At 43.6% G+C, this 13,433-nt stretch overlaps 1 long non-coding RNA gene across 1 annotated transcript in view; it reads right to left on the bottom strand.

Moving 5' to 3' along the window:
- Positions 1–13,433, bottom strand: part of LOC140410244 (uncharacterized) — an 857,189-nt gene that overhangs the window by 609,337 nt on the left and 234,419 nt on the right. The gene's annotated exons all lie outside the window — the stretch shown is intronic.

Genomic DNA, 13,433 nt, shown 5'->3' with positions numbered 1-13,433 from the left:
CCTTGCAATGTTATTCCAGAATCACTCCAATAACGTCAACGGATTACGATCAGTATATATAACGGTGTCAGACGGATTGCTGGTCAATAAATGTGAAAATGTTGCAAAGCCAGCACCAAACTCAAAGTCTCCTTCTCAATCGTGGAATACTTTTTCTGGTGAGAATTCAATTTCTTTGAAAAATAACCAATAGGCCACTCTAGCCTTTCGTCGTCGTCTTGTAGAAGCACCGCACCTACACCCACATTACTCGCATCAACCGCCACTTTGAATGGTTTTGTATAATTGGGATGGCTAATACAGGAGCAGTGGTTAACATAGCCTTCAGGCCGTCAAATGTCTGTAGACACTCCGCTGTCCACTGGAATTTGTTACGCTTATTGAGCAAGTCCGTCAGTGGAGCGACCACACTGCTAAAGTTGGGTACAAATTTCCGGTAAAATCCACTCATACCAAGAAATCGCATCATTTCCCGTTGTGTCGAGGGTATCGCAAACTCCCCAATAACTTTTGTTTTCACAAACCGTGGGACCATTCGACCCTGTCCAATTGTATGGCCAAGGAAAGTGACTTAGGCCTTTCCAAATTGACTTTTGGCTAGGTTTATCACCAAACCCGCCTCCTGAATTACTCCATCAGATGTTTAACTGTTCTTTCCATGCCGTGCTGAAAATGATCCGATTGTCGATGTATACCGCACAATTAGGTAATCCTGAAACAACTTTGTTAGTTAACCGTTGAAATGTGGCTGGGGCGTTTTTCATGCCAAATGGCATAACTTTGAATTGGTATATACCATCTGGAGTCACAAAAGCTAAAATCTGCTTCGCCCTTTCGGAAAAAGGTACGTGCCAGTAACCTTTAAGTAAGTCCAATTTGGAAATAAAAGTGGCCTGTCCCACTTTATCAATGAAAAATGAAATGAAAACGCTGATTGTCTTCAAAGCTTCAAATGGAGTTACTGTGAAAAGCCCCTTGTCGCCACATTCCGGCGCCTCGGGGAGACTGGTACGGGAATTGAACCATGCTGCTGGCCTGCCGTGCTTTGCTTTAAAAGCCAGCGATTTAGTCCAGTGTGCTAAACCAGCCCCTAACCATGCAATGCCCCAAACGTGGGATAGGATAAGAGTCCATTCTTGTAACTGCATTAACCTTTCCAGAGTCCACAACCGTTGGGTACCGTCTGGTTTAGGTACCATCAGTATGGGTGAGCTCCATTGTCTGCAACCCACCTCAATTATGCCATTTTTTAGCATACTCTCAACCTCTTTGTTAACCTGTGCCAATTTTAAAGGATTAAGTCTATATGGATGTTGTTTGATTTGAACAGCATTTCCCACATCTACATCATGTCTAGTCATTTTAGTACTTCCCAATTTATCTCCACAAACTTGCCCATGTGATCTCAATAACTCTTTCAGGCCAGTTCGTTTTTCCTCTGGAAGGTAACTCAACAATTTATCCCAATTTTTAAGAACATCCTCATTTTCCAATTTAATTTGAGGGATGCCAAATTCACAGTTATCTGGATTTGGTTCGTCACTTGGAGTTAGAATCCTTAAAACCTCCTCCTTTTTCTCTCCTTCCTTTTCAAAGTACCTTTTAAGCATAACAAGACACATTCGATGATTCTTCCTTCTGTCTGGTGTTTTTAACCACATAATTCACCTCACTTAATTTCCTTTCAATCTGATAAGGTCCACAAAACCTTGCTTTTAAAGGTTCACCTACCACTGCTAACAACACTAAAACTCTATCTCCACTGGCAAAACTACAAACTTTGTTTTTTTGTCCGCGATCCGTTTCATCGCATTTTGTGCGACTTTTAAATGTTGTCTAGCCAATTCACCTGCTCTATTTAATTGTTCCCTAAAATTTGACACATAATCCAATAATGTAATTTCCGATTTCTCACTCACCAATTTTAACTTAATCAATTTAGATGGTCCTCTTACCTTACGGCCAAAAATTTGTTCAAAGGGACTGAATTTGATTGACTCATTAGCTGCATCCCTAATTACAAACAGTACGAATGGAATTCCTTTATCCCAATCCTCTGGATAATCTTGACAATAAGCCCTCAACATTGTCTTTAATGTCTGATGCCACCTTTCTAACGCTCCCTGCGATTCTGGATGGTACGCAGTTGATTTCAATTGTTTTATTCCAAAGCTATCCATAACTTTTTTGAATAACCTGGAGGTACAATTTGATCCTTGATCCGATTGTATTTCTGTGGGTAGTCCATATCGAGTAAAGAATTAAAGTAATTCCTCCACAATCTTTTTAGCTGTAATATTAAGTACTGGAATGGCCTCTGGAAACGTAGTAGACACATCCATTACAGCCAAAAGATATTTATTCCCACTTTTTGTTTTAGGAAGCGGTGCTACGCAATCAATTAGGACCCTTGTAAATGTTCCTCAAAGGCTGGAACGGGTATTAAGCGCGCTGGTTTTATCACTGCTTGAGGTTTCCCTATCACTTGACATGTGTGACATGATTGACAAAATTTAACTACATCTTTATGTAGTCCAGGCAAATAAAAATGTTTCTGGATTTTAGCTTGAGTTTTCCTTATCCCGAAATGACCTTCCACTGGTACCTCACGTGCAACTCGCAATACCTCCTTTCTATACCCTACCGGCAATACTACTTGATGAACTTCTGTCCACTTTTCATCCGCCTGCATATGTAAAGGTCTCCATTTTCTCATCAAGACATCACTTTTACGGTAATAACACTCTGGTATACACGCAGATTCCTCTTCCATGTATGCTTTCTCAAACATCCGTTTTATTTCTCTATCTTTTTGTTGTAACTCTGCGAATTTTCCTGAACTAAAAATATCCGCCTCACCCTCCACCTGTTCTTGTTCTTTTCCAACCATCTGATCAAAAATCGTTTCTGATAATTGCACTTCAACTTCATCTTCACTCTTTGATTTCTCCTCTTGTCTTAACATGTGACTTTGCGACCTTGTTACTACACAATCCGGAAAAATCCCAGGATATTCGTCCTTCAACACTTCAGTTGTCCGATTCTCCACTGGATTTTCAACCACAGTAGGCATCACTCCCACTTGCGATCCAGCTATATCATTACGCAAGATAAACTGTATTCCTGGACAAGATAGTTTCTCTATTATTCCTACTACCACTTCACCACTCTTCACTGGACTTTCCAACCTTACCTTATATCATTGAACACTACTCCTCTCACCCCGAATTCCACATATTACCACCTTTTCTGGCAACATTCGTCCCAAACTACATAACTCCTCATCACTTACCATTAAAGATTGATTGCTCCCGTATCTCTTAAAATTGTGACTTCTTTACCTGCTCCTCCTGATACACATGTGTAAACTTTACCCACACAAGTAAATTATTGAAAGAGATCTGGCACCTTCTTATCAATCACCTCTCGATCAGGCTGTACGATCTTTCGCACCTCCTTCGCTTCACTTGGGGTTTTCCTTTACCACTTTAACAAACCCCACTGACTTATCCTGTTTTACCACATCAGCCTTCCCAGTGCTTTTCTTCAACCACCAACACTGTGACTTTACATGGCCTATTTTATTACAGTGACAACATTTGAAACTTTTCATTTCTTTTCCACCCTCCTGGATTTCTTTTTAAATCTGAAGTACACTCTCCTTATTATCTCCCATCAGATCACCTTTACCGTTACCACTTGAGTATTTCTGATGCCCCACTTTCTATCCCTTACAGGCTGAAACTGATGTTGGAAACCAAGCTTTGACTTATGAATTAATTCATAATCATCTGCCATTTCTGCTGCTAAACTCGCAGTTTTAACCCTCTGCTCTTCCACATGAGTTCTCACTACATCAGGATTTTAATTTTTAAACTCCTCCAAAAGTATAATTTCTCTGAGAGCTTCATACGTTTGGTCTATTTTCAAAGCCCTTATCGACCTATCAAAATTACTCTGTTTGAGCCTTTCAAACTCCATGTATGTTTGACCAAATTATTTCCTTAAATTTCTAAATCTTTATCTGTAGGCTTCAGGCACCAGTTCATATGCACCTAAGATGGATTTATTCATCTCCTCATACGTCCTCATCTCCTCCGGTAGTGATGCAAACACTTCACTAGCACTACCCACCAGCTTTGTTTGAATCAGTAATACCCACATGTCCTGTGGCCATTCCATTTGTTTAGCTACCTTCTCAAATGAAATGAGAAAGGCTTCCACTTCCTTCTCGTCAAACCTTTGCAATGCTTGGACATATTTAAATAAATCCCCACCACGCCTTCGACTATGACGCTCTTTTTCACTATCCTCATCACTATCATCCAACTGTACGTTTCCCTTTACGTCTGCCAATTTTAACTGACTGTCATGTTTCGTGGCCATTTTCTGAAGTTCAAATTTTCTCTCTTTATCTTTTTCCCTGATCGGTATCTTCCTTTCTTTTTCTTTTTGGTTTGCTAGGACTATTCTTTCTTTGTTCCTTTCTTCTCTCTCCTTTTTGTTTTCTCTCATTGCATATTCAAGCTGCTTTAATTATTTTTCATGTTCAAGTTGCTTAATCTGCAACTGGATCTTTACCATTTCTAATGAGTCAGACTGTATCTCTGGCAACTTTAAATGCTTAGCCACCGCCATAATTACCTCACCTATTCGCATTTTGTCAGGTAATGTTAACTGCAATGTGTTTGCCAAATGTAACAGTCTGATTTTCGTCTCTCTCCGTAAGGTTCTGCATGTGACCGTCTCCACCCCCAAAAACTTATGAGCCTCTGAAAGAGCCATTGTTCACAATACACACCCCACTAAACCTAAAATACCACACCTGAAAAGCAACCACAACATGCTCATCCACACTCTGACTTCACTGCCGTAACATGAGCAGCCACACATTTCTTAAAGGGACATTCTCATGACACAGTGCTGAAGTCCAAAAGGGTAAAGCAGGTTGATCGTATAGAAAAGGCCAGGAAGAGTAGGAAATACAAAATAACTATTCGGGATGGACAACAGTGAACATGAAGGTTTTAGAAATGTATCAGCAAACACCATCTTCCCTTTGCCTCTTCTGGCTCGATTCCCAACTCTTCACATTTTCCCAAAAGTAAAATTAAACGAGTTCTCAGAAAATCAAAATCATGCACATGTTATAAATATCCATGTGAAGATGCATTATTATTTGTCGATCGGTATATTTATTAACTAATAAAAACATTATTAAATCTTCGTCCCTTGCATTCCTAACGTGGGACTGGGTAATTGGAAATTGCGGGGTAGTCTCGGAGAGGAGAAGAGGCCGTGTGACATGTCGATCAGGATGGTCAGTGTCTGAAGTAGCAAATCCTGCACGTAGGTCATTCTAACTGACAGGATAATTGAACAATGATCGCTAATGTTCTGTGCAACAGAGATCATTGATCGAGAAGTAGGTGATGCGGGATTCCATTCTCACATTGTAAATTCCAATATTGCCCTGGTCATCGTTTAGTTTTGCTTAATCAGACTTCAGATCTGGATGGAGAGAAACAACTTTATGTCAACTGTTTCGGGGCGAGTACCCCTCACAGTAACATCGTATGCCCCTCAAATTCCTACCTCTGTCCCTTGTAAAGTGCTGGAAAGTGCACTCCTCTTCGCGTTTAAAGTTGTCCTTTCCAATCCTCAATTTACTGGAGCCAACTGTTGGTAGTTGGGCCATTTTGAGATTTAAAACCCGCTACCTCTTCCTCTAACCCTGACACCAGATGCCTGCCCTATTCTGCTGGTAGCAGATGGCGAATTGGGTGGTACCAGGCAAGGGAGCAGTGCCGGCAGGAGGCAGCTAGGCCAAACAACTCGAGGCCCCCAGACTTGGTCATAAATGTAAGCCGAGTCTACCTGCAAGGTCCTTCCAGTGAGGTGGCACAAAAGGTGCTAAATTCAACTTTGGAAGTCTGGTCATCATTGAAATCTTTTCCAACCCTTGTACGTTGTTGCTTTTGTCAGCAATTCCAGGTCCCTAATGAAAATTTAATTTGGCATAAAATCGGGTGTAGGTATTTTTCATGTCGCTTGTCAATGGATATTCTCATTGATGGCCATCCCACCAGGAAAACCACAGGTGGGGATCCGCTGCCCGCGGGAAAAGTGAATCCCAACAGTCGGAGAATTCCCACCTCGACTGATAGCTGGAATTAACAGGTTAGTTTATGAGGATCGTTTGAACAGGCTGGACTTGATTCCACGAGTGTTTAGAAGAATGAGGGGTGACTTAATTGAAGTGCATAAAAGCCAGACTGGTATTGCCAAAGTGTACGTGCAGAGCATGGGCGGGATTCTCTCAACCCTGGCCGGGCCGGAGAATTAACAGAACCGGCGCGAATCGCATGACCGGTCGCCGGTCCGCCGATTCTCCAGAGAGCGGAGAATCTGCGCCATTGGCGCTGGCGCGGTCGTAGCGGCCCCATTGTTAGCAGACCCCCTGGCAATTCTCCGGCCGGGATGGGCCGAGCAGCCGTGCAACAAACCCCAGTCGCGCTGGCGCCATCCATATGTGCTCATACCCGGCGGGACCTCGCCGAGCATGCATTTGGGGGCGGCCTGCTGGGGGGGGGGGGGGGGAAGGAGGCTCTGACCTTGGGAGGGGGGGCCTACGGTATGGCCTGGCCCGCGATCCGGGCCTATCGAACGGTGGGCCGGCCTCAGGCTGGGGGGCCTCTTTTGTTCCTCGCGGTTCCTGTTGCCCGACGCCATGTTGCCATGAGGGCATGTTGACACTGTCGTGAGACGCGTCTCCGTTTACGGCGGCATCAACACTTCGCCTCAGGAGCAGAGAATGCCTCCCGACGTTTCCTCTTGTGGGAGAGCCGAGAACTCGGGTGCACTGATTTTAACATCGCGAGCACCCTTATACAACAGAGATGAGGAGATTTGTTTCTGTCTCTCAATGGGTTATGAGACTTTGAGACTTTACCTCAGAAAGCAGTGGGGTGACTGAATATTGTTATGTCAGCGATAACTTATTTCATGTAGGACATCAACGTTTATTGAGAGGATGTGGGAATTTAGAAATCGAAACACAAACTCATTATCTATAATCTGTTTGAATGTTAGGCAGTCCCGAGGGGCCGATTGACCTACTTCTGCTCCAGTTTCATCTTTCGAATGGAACCACTTTTAAAACAAATAACTTTGTACAGCACAATGTAATAACGTGAATAAAATGGCAACGTTCCATGGCCAAATCGTCTTCAGCCAGAGAATGTAAACGGGGCAAGCTTGGAGCCTTCAAAACAAATCAATTGAAAATTGCAGCTCGGGATGTTAAAATTTTCGAATCAAATCAAACAAAATGCTCTGATTCAGTCATCTGTATGAAGTCACGATCTCACATGACCAGCAGACCGATAAATAGTTCAGTCCTGAATCCAAATCCCCTCATATCGTCAATTAAATTGCAGCTACAATTAAGAGGTTTGACACGAAAGAGGGAGCGGAAAACTCCAAAGGGATACAGGGAGGGAAGTTCAAGAAAAGGAAAGATCGAGAGAAGAACGTTTAAGAGAAGGAAAGTGAGAAAGAGAAGGAAGAGTCCAAGTAAAGGAAAGATAACTTCAGCTCCGAAAACTGGAAATGGAGCTGGCAACTCAAAGACAAGGAGAGTACACACAACGAGTCGCTGTAAAGTAAAACCTCTCTCGATCCAGAACCACCCATCCATTCCCTTAACACAGATCTACTTCCTGAGACCACCAAATATGTGAGATTCTTTACATGCTTGAGGAGAATGATATGAAAACATTTTTAGCACCTTCGAGAACAGAGCGGGATTTCTAAAATGGCCCTCAGATATCCGGACATTTTAGTTCATGGACAAGTCTCCGAAAGAATCCAAGAGGGCGGCTCCATGCTGCCTTCTGATGTACCCCTGAAATATGGGCAGACTGAGCCTGCCAGTTAAAGGGCCTGGGAGTTAATCCCGGAGAAATACCACACGCGATTCTGGAAACCTTAAAGAAAGCCAACGCAAACATATATTTAGTTCGAACGTGTAAAACCAATCGTGGTCGATGAATGGCTAAGATCGCTAAAAATCTCAAACATATAAAGTGGGTCCATGAACTAGTGCCGATGGAGAAATTTGAAATTGCAAACTCCCCAAACTCGAGGACCAAATAATTCACACAGCCAGAGACACATGAGTGGCATCAGGCATCTGGAGCCTCACCAGTGAGTTCTCCCAGTGAGCCAGAGAGAAGACAGAGCCAGGAGTGAGACACAGCTAAGAGTGAGGTGGGGAATTTGAATCGAGGTGGGAATTGAATTGAATTGAATTGAATCAGTATGGCAGCTCCTTTTAAATTTCAGGAGTTTAAATTAATTTAAATTAAGCTAGTATTGTGCAGTGTAGGTTAACAAGGGCTACCCCACGCACTCACATAACTGGTTGGCAGTTAAGTGTCAGTCACTTTAATCTACTTTGATCTAAAAGCAGGTGGGGGAGGGGAGTCAATTCAGGACAGTTTAAAAAGAGCCACTTGTAAACTCACTCCCAGTGAGTTCTCCCAGTGAGCCAGAGAGAAGACAGAACCAGGAGTGAGACACAACTAAGAGTGTGTTTGGGAATTTGAATCGAGGTGGGAATTCAAAGCTGGGTGGGGAGGAAGTGCTTTTTGTGACTGGTAAGTAGTGTTTCTGTTTTTCTGTTTCTTTTCATTGGTATATTTATTTATTTTTTTCTTCGTTGTTTATTTATTTATTTAAATTGTTTGGGGGGAAATTGAAATTGTTGAAGTTAACCAAAGGTTTAAGACATGGCAGGAGATCTCAGACCCGTGTCATGCTCCTCGTGTGCGGTATGGGAGCTCAGGGACACGTCCAATGTCCCAGGCTCCTTCACGTGCAAGAAGTGTGTCCAGTTGCAGCTCCTGTTAGACCGCTTGACGGCTCTGGAGCTGCGGATGGACTCACTTTGGAGCGTCCGCGATGCTGAGGACATCGTGGATAGCACGTTTAGCGAGTTGGTCACACCGCAGGTGAAAAGTACTGAGGGAGATATTAAATGGGTGACCAAAAGACAGAGCAAGAGTAGGAAGGCAGTGCAGGTGTCCTCTGCGGTCATCTCCCTGCAAAACAGATATACCGCTTTGGATACTGTTGAGGGAGATGGTTCACTAGGGGAAGGCAGCAGCAGCCAGGTTCATGGCACCGTGGCTGGCTCTGCTGCGCAGCTGGGCAGGAAGAAGAATGGCAGGGCTATAGTGATAGGGGACTCAATTGTAAGGGGAACAGACAGGTGGTTCTGCGGACGCAATCGAGACTCCAGGATGGTATGTTGCCTCCCTGGTGCAAGGGTCAAGGATGTCTCGGAGCGGCTGCAGGACATTCTGGGGGGGGGGGGGGGGGCGGTGGGGAGGGTGAACAGCCAGCTGTCGTGGTGCACATAGGCACCAACGATATAGGTAAAGAACGGGATGAGGTCCTACAAGCTGAATTTAGGGAGCTAGGAGTTAAACTAAAAAGTAGGACCTCAAAGGTAGTAATCTCAGGATTGCTACCAGTGCCACGAGCTAGTCAAAGTAGGAATGTCAGGATAGAGAGGATGAATACGTGGCTCGAGAGATGGTGCAAGAGGGAGGGATTCAAATTCCTGGGACATTGGAACCGGTTCTGGGGAGGTGGGACCAGTACAAACCGGACGGTCTGCACCTGGGCAGGACTGGAACCGATGTCCGGGGGGGGGCTGTTTGGTAGAGCTGTTGGGGAGAGTTTAAACTAATTTGGCAGGGGGATGGGAACCGATGCAGGAAGTTGGAAGGGAGTAAAGCAGGGACAGAAATAAAAGGCAGTAAGGGGGAAAATGTAAGGCAGAGAAGCCATAGTCAAAAATCAAAAAGGGCGACAGTACAAGGTACAGTGACTGAGGGGAGCTCAGTGAATAGGACCAGGAATACTAAAAGAAATAAAACGGGAAGTGAAAACATTAATGGTAAGTGACGCGGCAGGTTGTTACAGGAAGATATGGGTTCGACGACAAGGAAAATTAGAAGAAAGGTTAAGAGGAAATATAACTCAGGAGAGGTTACTGATCGAGGTGTTAAGATTCAGAACAGAGGTAAAAAAGCCAACATAAGTGTACTTTACCTGAATGCTCGTAGTATTCGGAATAAGGTAAATGAGTTGATGGCGCAAATCATCGTGAATGACTATGATTTAGTGGCCATTACTGAAACATGGTTAAAGGATGGTCACGACTGGGAGTTAAATATCCGAGGGTATCAAACCTTTCGCAAGGACAGAGTGGATGGTAAGGGAGGTGGTGTAGCTCTGTTATTTAAGGATGACATCCGGGCAACAGTAAGGGATGACATCGGTGCTATGGAGGATAAGGTTGAATCCATTTGGGTGGAAATCAGGAATAGTAAGGCGAAAAAGTCATTGATAGGAGTAATCTATAGGTCACCAAATAGTAACATTATGGTGGGGCAGGCAATAAACAAATAAATAACAGATGCATGTTGAAATGGTACAGCAGTTATCATGGGGGATTTTAATCTACATGTCGATTGGTTTAACCAGGTCGGTCAAGGCAGCCTTGAGGAGGAGTTCATAGAATGTATTCGCGATAGTTTCCTAGAACAGTATGTAATGGAACCTACGAGGGAACAAGCAGTCCTAGATCTGGTCCTGTGTAATGAGACAGGATTGATTCAGGATCTCATAGTTAGGGATCCTCTCGGAAGGAGCGATCACAATATGGTGGAATTTAAAATACAGATGGAGGGTGAGAAGGTAAAATCAAGCACTAGAGTTTTGTGCTTAAACAAAGGAGATTACAATGGGATGAGAGAAGAACTAGCTAAGGTAGACTGGGAGCAAAGACTTTATAGTGAAGCAGTTGAGAAACAGTGGAGAACCTTCCAAGTGATTTTTCACAGTGCTCAGCAAAGGTTTATACCAACAAAAAGGAAGGGCGGTAAAAAGAGGGAAAATCGACCGTGGATATCTAAGGAATTAAGGGAGAGTATCAAATTGAAGGAAAAAACATACAAAGTAGCAAAGATCAGTGGGAGACTAGAGGACTGGGTAACCTTTAGGGGGCAACAGAAAGCTACTAAAAAAGCTATAAAGAAGAGTAAGATAGATTATGAGAGTAAACTTGCTCAGAATACAAAAACAGACAGTAAAAGTTTCTACAAATACATAAAACAAAAAAGAGTGGCTAAGGTAAATATTGGTCCTTTAGAGGATGAGAAGGGAGATTTAGTAATGGGAGATGAGGAAATGGCTGAGGAACTGAACAGGTGTTTTGGGTCGGTCTTCACAGTGGAAGACACAAATAACATGCCAGTGACTGATGGAAATGAGGCTATGACAGGTGAGGACCTTGAGAGGATTGTTATCACCAAGGAGATAGTGATGGGCAAGCTAATGGGGCTAAAGGTAGACAAATCTCCTGGACCTGATGGAATGCATCCCAGAGTGCTAAAAGAGATGGCTAGGGAAATTGCAAATGCACTCGTGATAATTTACCAAAATTCACTAGACTCTGGGGTGGTCCCGGCGGATTGGAAATTAGCAAACGTGACACCACTGTTTAAAAAAGGAGGTAGGCAGAAAGCGGGTAATTATAGGCCAGTTAGCTTAACGTCGGTAGTAGGGAAGATGCTGGAATCTATCATCAAGGAAGAAATAGCGAGGCATCTGGATGGAAAGTGTCCCATTGGACACACGCAGCATGGGTTCATAAAGGGCAGGTCGTGCCTAACTAATTTAGTGGAATTTTTTGAGGACATTAACGGTGCAGTAGATAACGGGGAGCCAATGGATGTGGTATATCTGGATTTCCAGAAAGCCTTTGACAAGGTGCCACACAAAAGGTTGTTGCATAAGATAAAGATGCATGGCATTAAGTGGAAAGTAGTAGCATGGATAGAGGATTGGTTAATTAATAGAAAGCAAAGAGTGGGGATTAATGGCTGTTTCTCTGGTTGGCAATCAGTAGCTAGTGGTGTCCCTCAGGGATCAGTGTTGGGCCCACAACTGTTCACAATTTACGTAGATGATTTGGAGTTGGGGACCAAGGGCAATGTGTCCAAGTTTGCAGACAACACTAAGATAAGTGGTAAAGCAAAAAGTGCAGAGGATACTGGAAGTCTGCAGAGGGATTTGGATACGCTAAGTGAATGGGCTAAGGTCTGGCAGATGGAATACAATGTTGACAAATGTGAGGTTATCCATTTTGGTAGGAATAACAGCAAAAGGGATTATTATTTAAATGATAAAATATTAAAACATGCTGCTGTGCAGAGAGACCTGTGTGTGCTAGTGCATGAGTCGCAAAACGTTGGTTTTCAGGTGCAACAGGTGATTAAGAAGGCAAATGGAATTTTGTCCTTCATTGCTAGAGGGATGGAGTTTAAGACTAGGGAGGTTCTGCTGCAATTGTATAAAGTGTTGGTGAGGCCACACCTGGAGTATTGTGTTCAGTTTTGGTCTCCTTACTTGGGAAAGGACGTACTGGCACTGGAGGGTGTGCAGAGGGGATTCACTAGGTTAATCCCAGACCTGAAGGGGTTGGATTACGAGGAGAGGTTGAGTAGACTGGGACTGTACTCGTTGGACTTTAGAAGGATGAGGGGGGGATTTTATAGAAACATATAAGATTATGAAGGGAATAGATAGAATAGATGCGGGCAGGTTGTTTCCACTGGCGGGTGAAAGCAGAACTAGGGGGCATAGCCTCAAAATAAGGGGAAGTACATTTAGGACTGAGTTTAGGAGGAACTTCTTCACCCAAAGGGTTGTGAATCTATGAAATTCCTTGCCCAGCGAAGCAGTAGAGGCTCCTTCATTAAATGTTTTTAAGATCAAGATAGATAGTTTTTTGAAGAATAAAGGGATTAAGGGTTATGGTGTTCGGGCCGGAAAGTGGAGCTGAGTCCACAAAAGATCAGCCATGATCTCATTGAATGGCGGAGCAGGCTCGAGGGGACAGATGGCCTACTCCTGCTCCTAGTTCGTATGTTCATATGTTCCTATGTATCTGCCTGCTAACCCATGCAGATCTTATCCAAAGCATTTAGAGAAAAATTTGAAAGAGAAACAGTGCAATCTCAACATGAAAGGGTCACTGTCCGGAAAAGAAAACTGAACGCGTTTGTGTGATCTCCACGACTGCCTGACAGGAGAATGACTGGAGGCTGGTGTGATCTCAATGCAACAGAATAGAACATTCCAGACCTGAATTCAGATGGGCGTGTGGCAAAACATTTGGCCTTGTTGCTTCTCCAAGGATGGATAGTGCGTCTCCCATTGAAATCTACTCTTTGGAGGGCAGGACACTACACTTATAGGAACCATGAAAAGCTCACAGAGGTTCCAGAGTTTCACTCTTTCAGACACGGTGTCTGCCTGCCTCGCCCAAAGTGTGAACAAGTTCATTATATTGTGCT

Source organism: Scyliorhinus torazame, chromosome 4, assembly GCF_047496885.1.
Source record: "Scyliorhinus torazame isolate Kashiwa2021f chromosome 4, sScyTor2.1, whole genome shotgun sequence".
NCBI lineage: Eukaryota > Metazoa > Chordata > Chondrichthyes > Carcharhiniformes > Scyliorhinidae > Scyliorhinus > Scyliorhinus torazame.
This window is presented reverse-complemented; position numbering and strand designations above follow the sequence as displayed.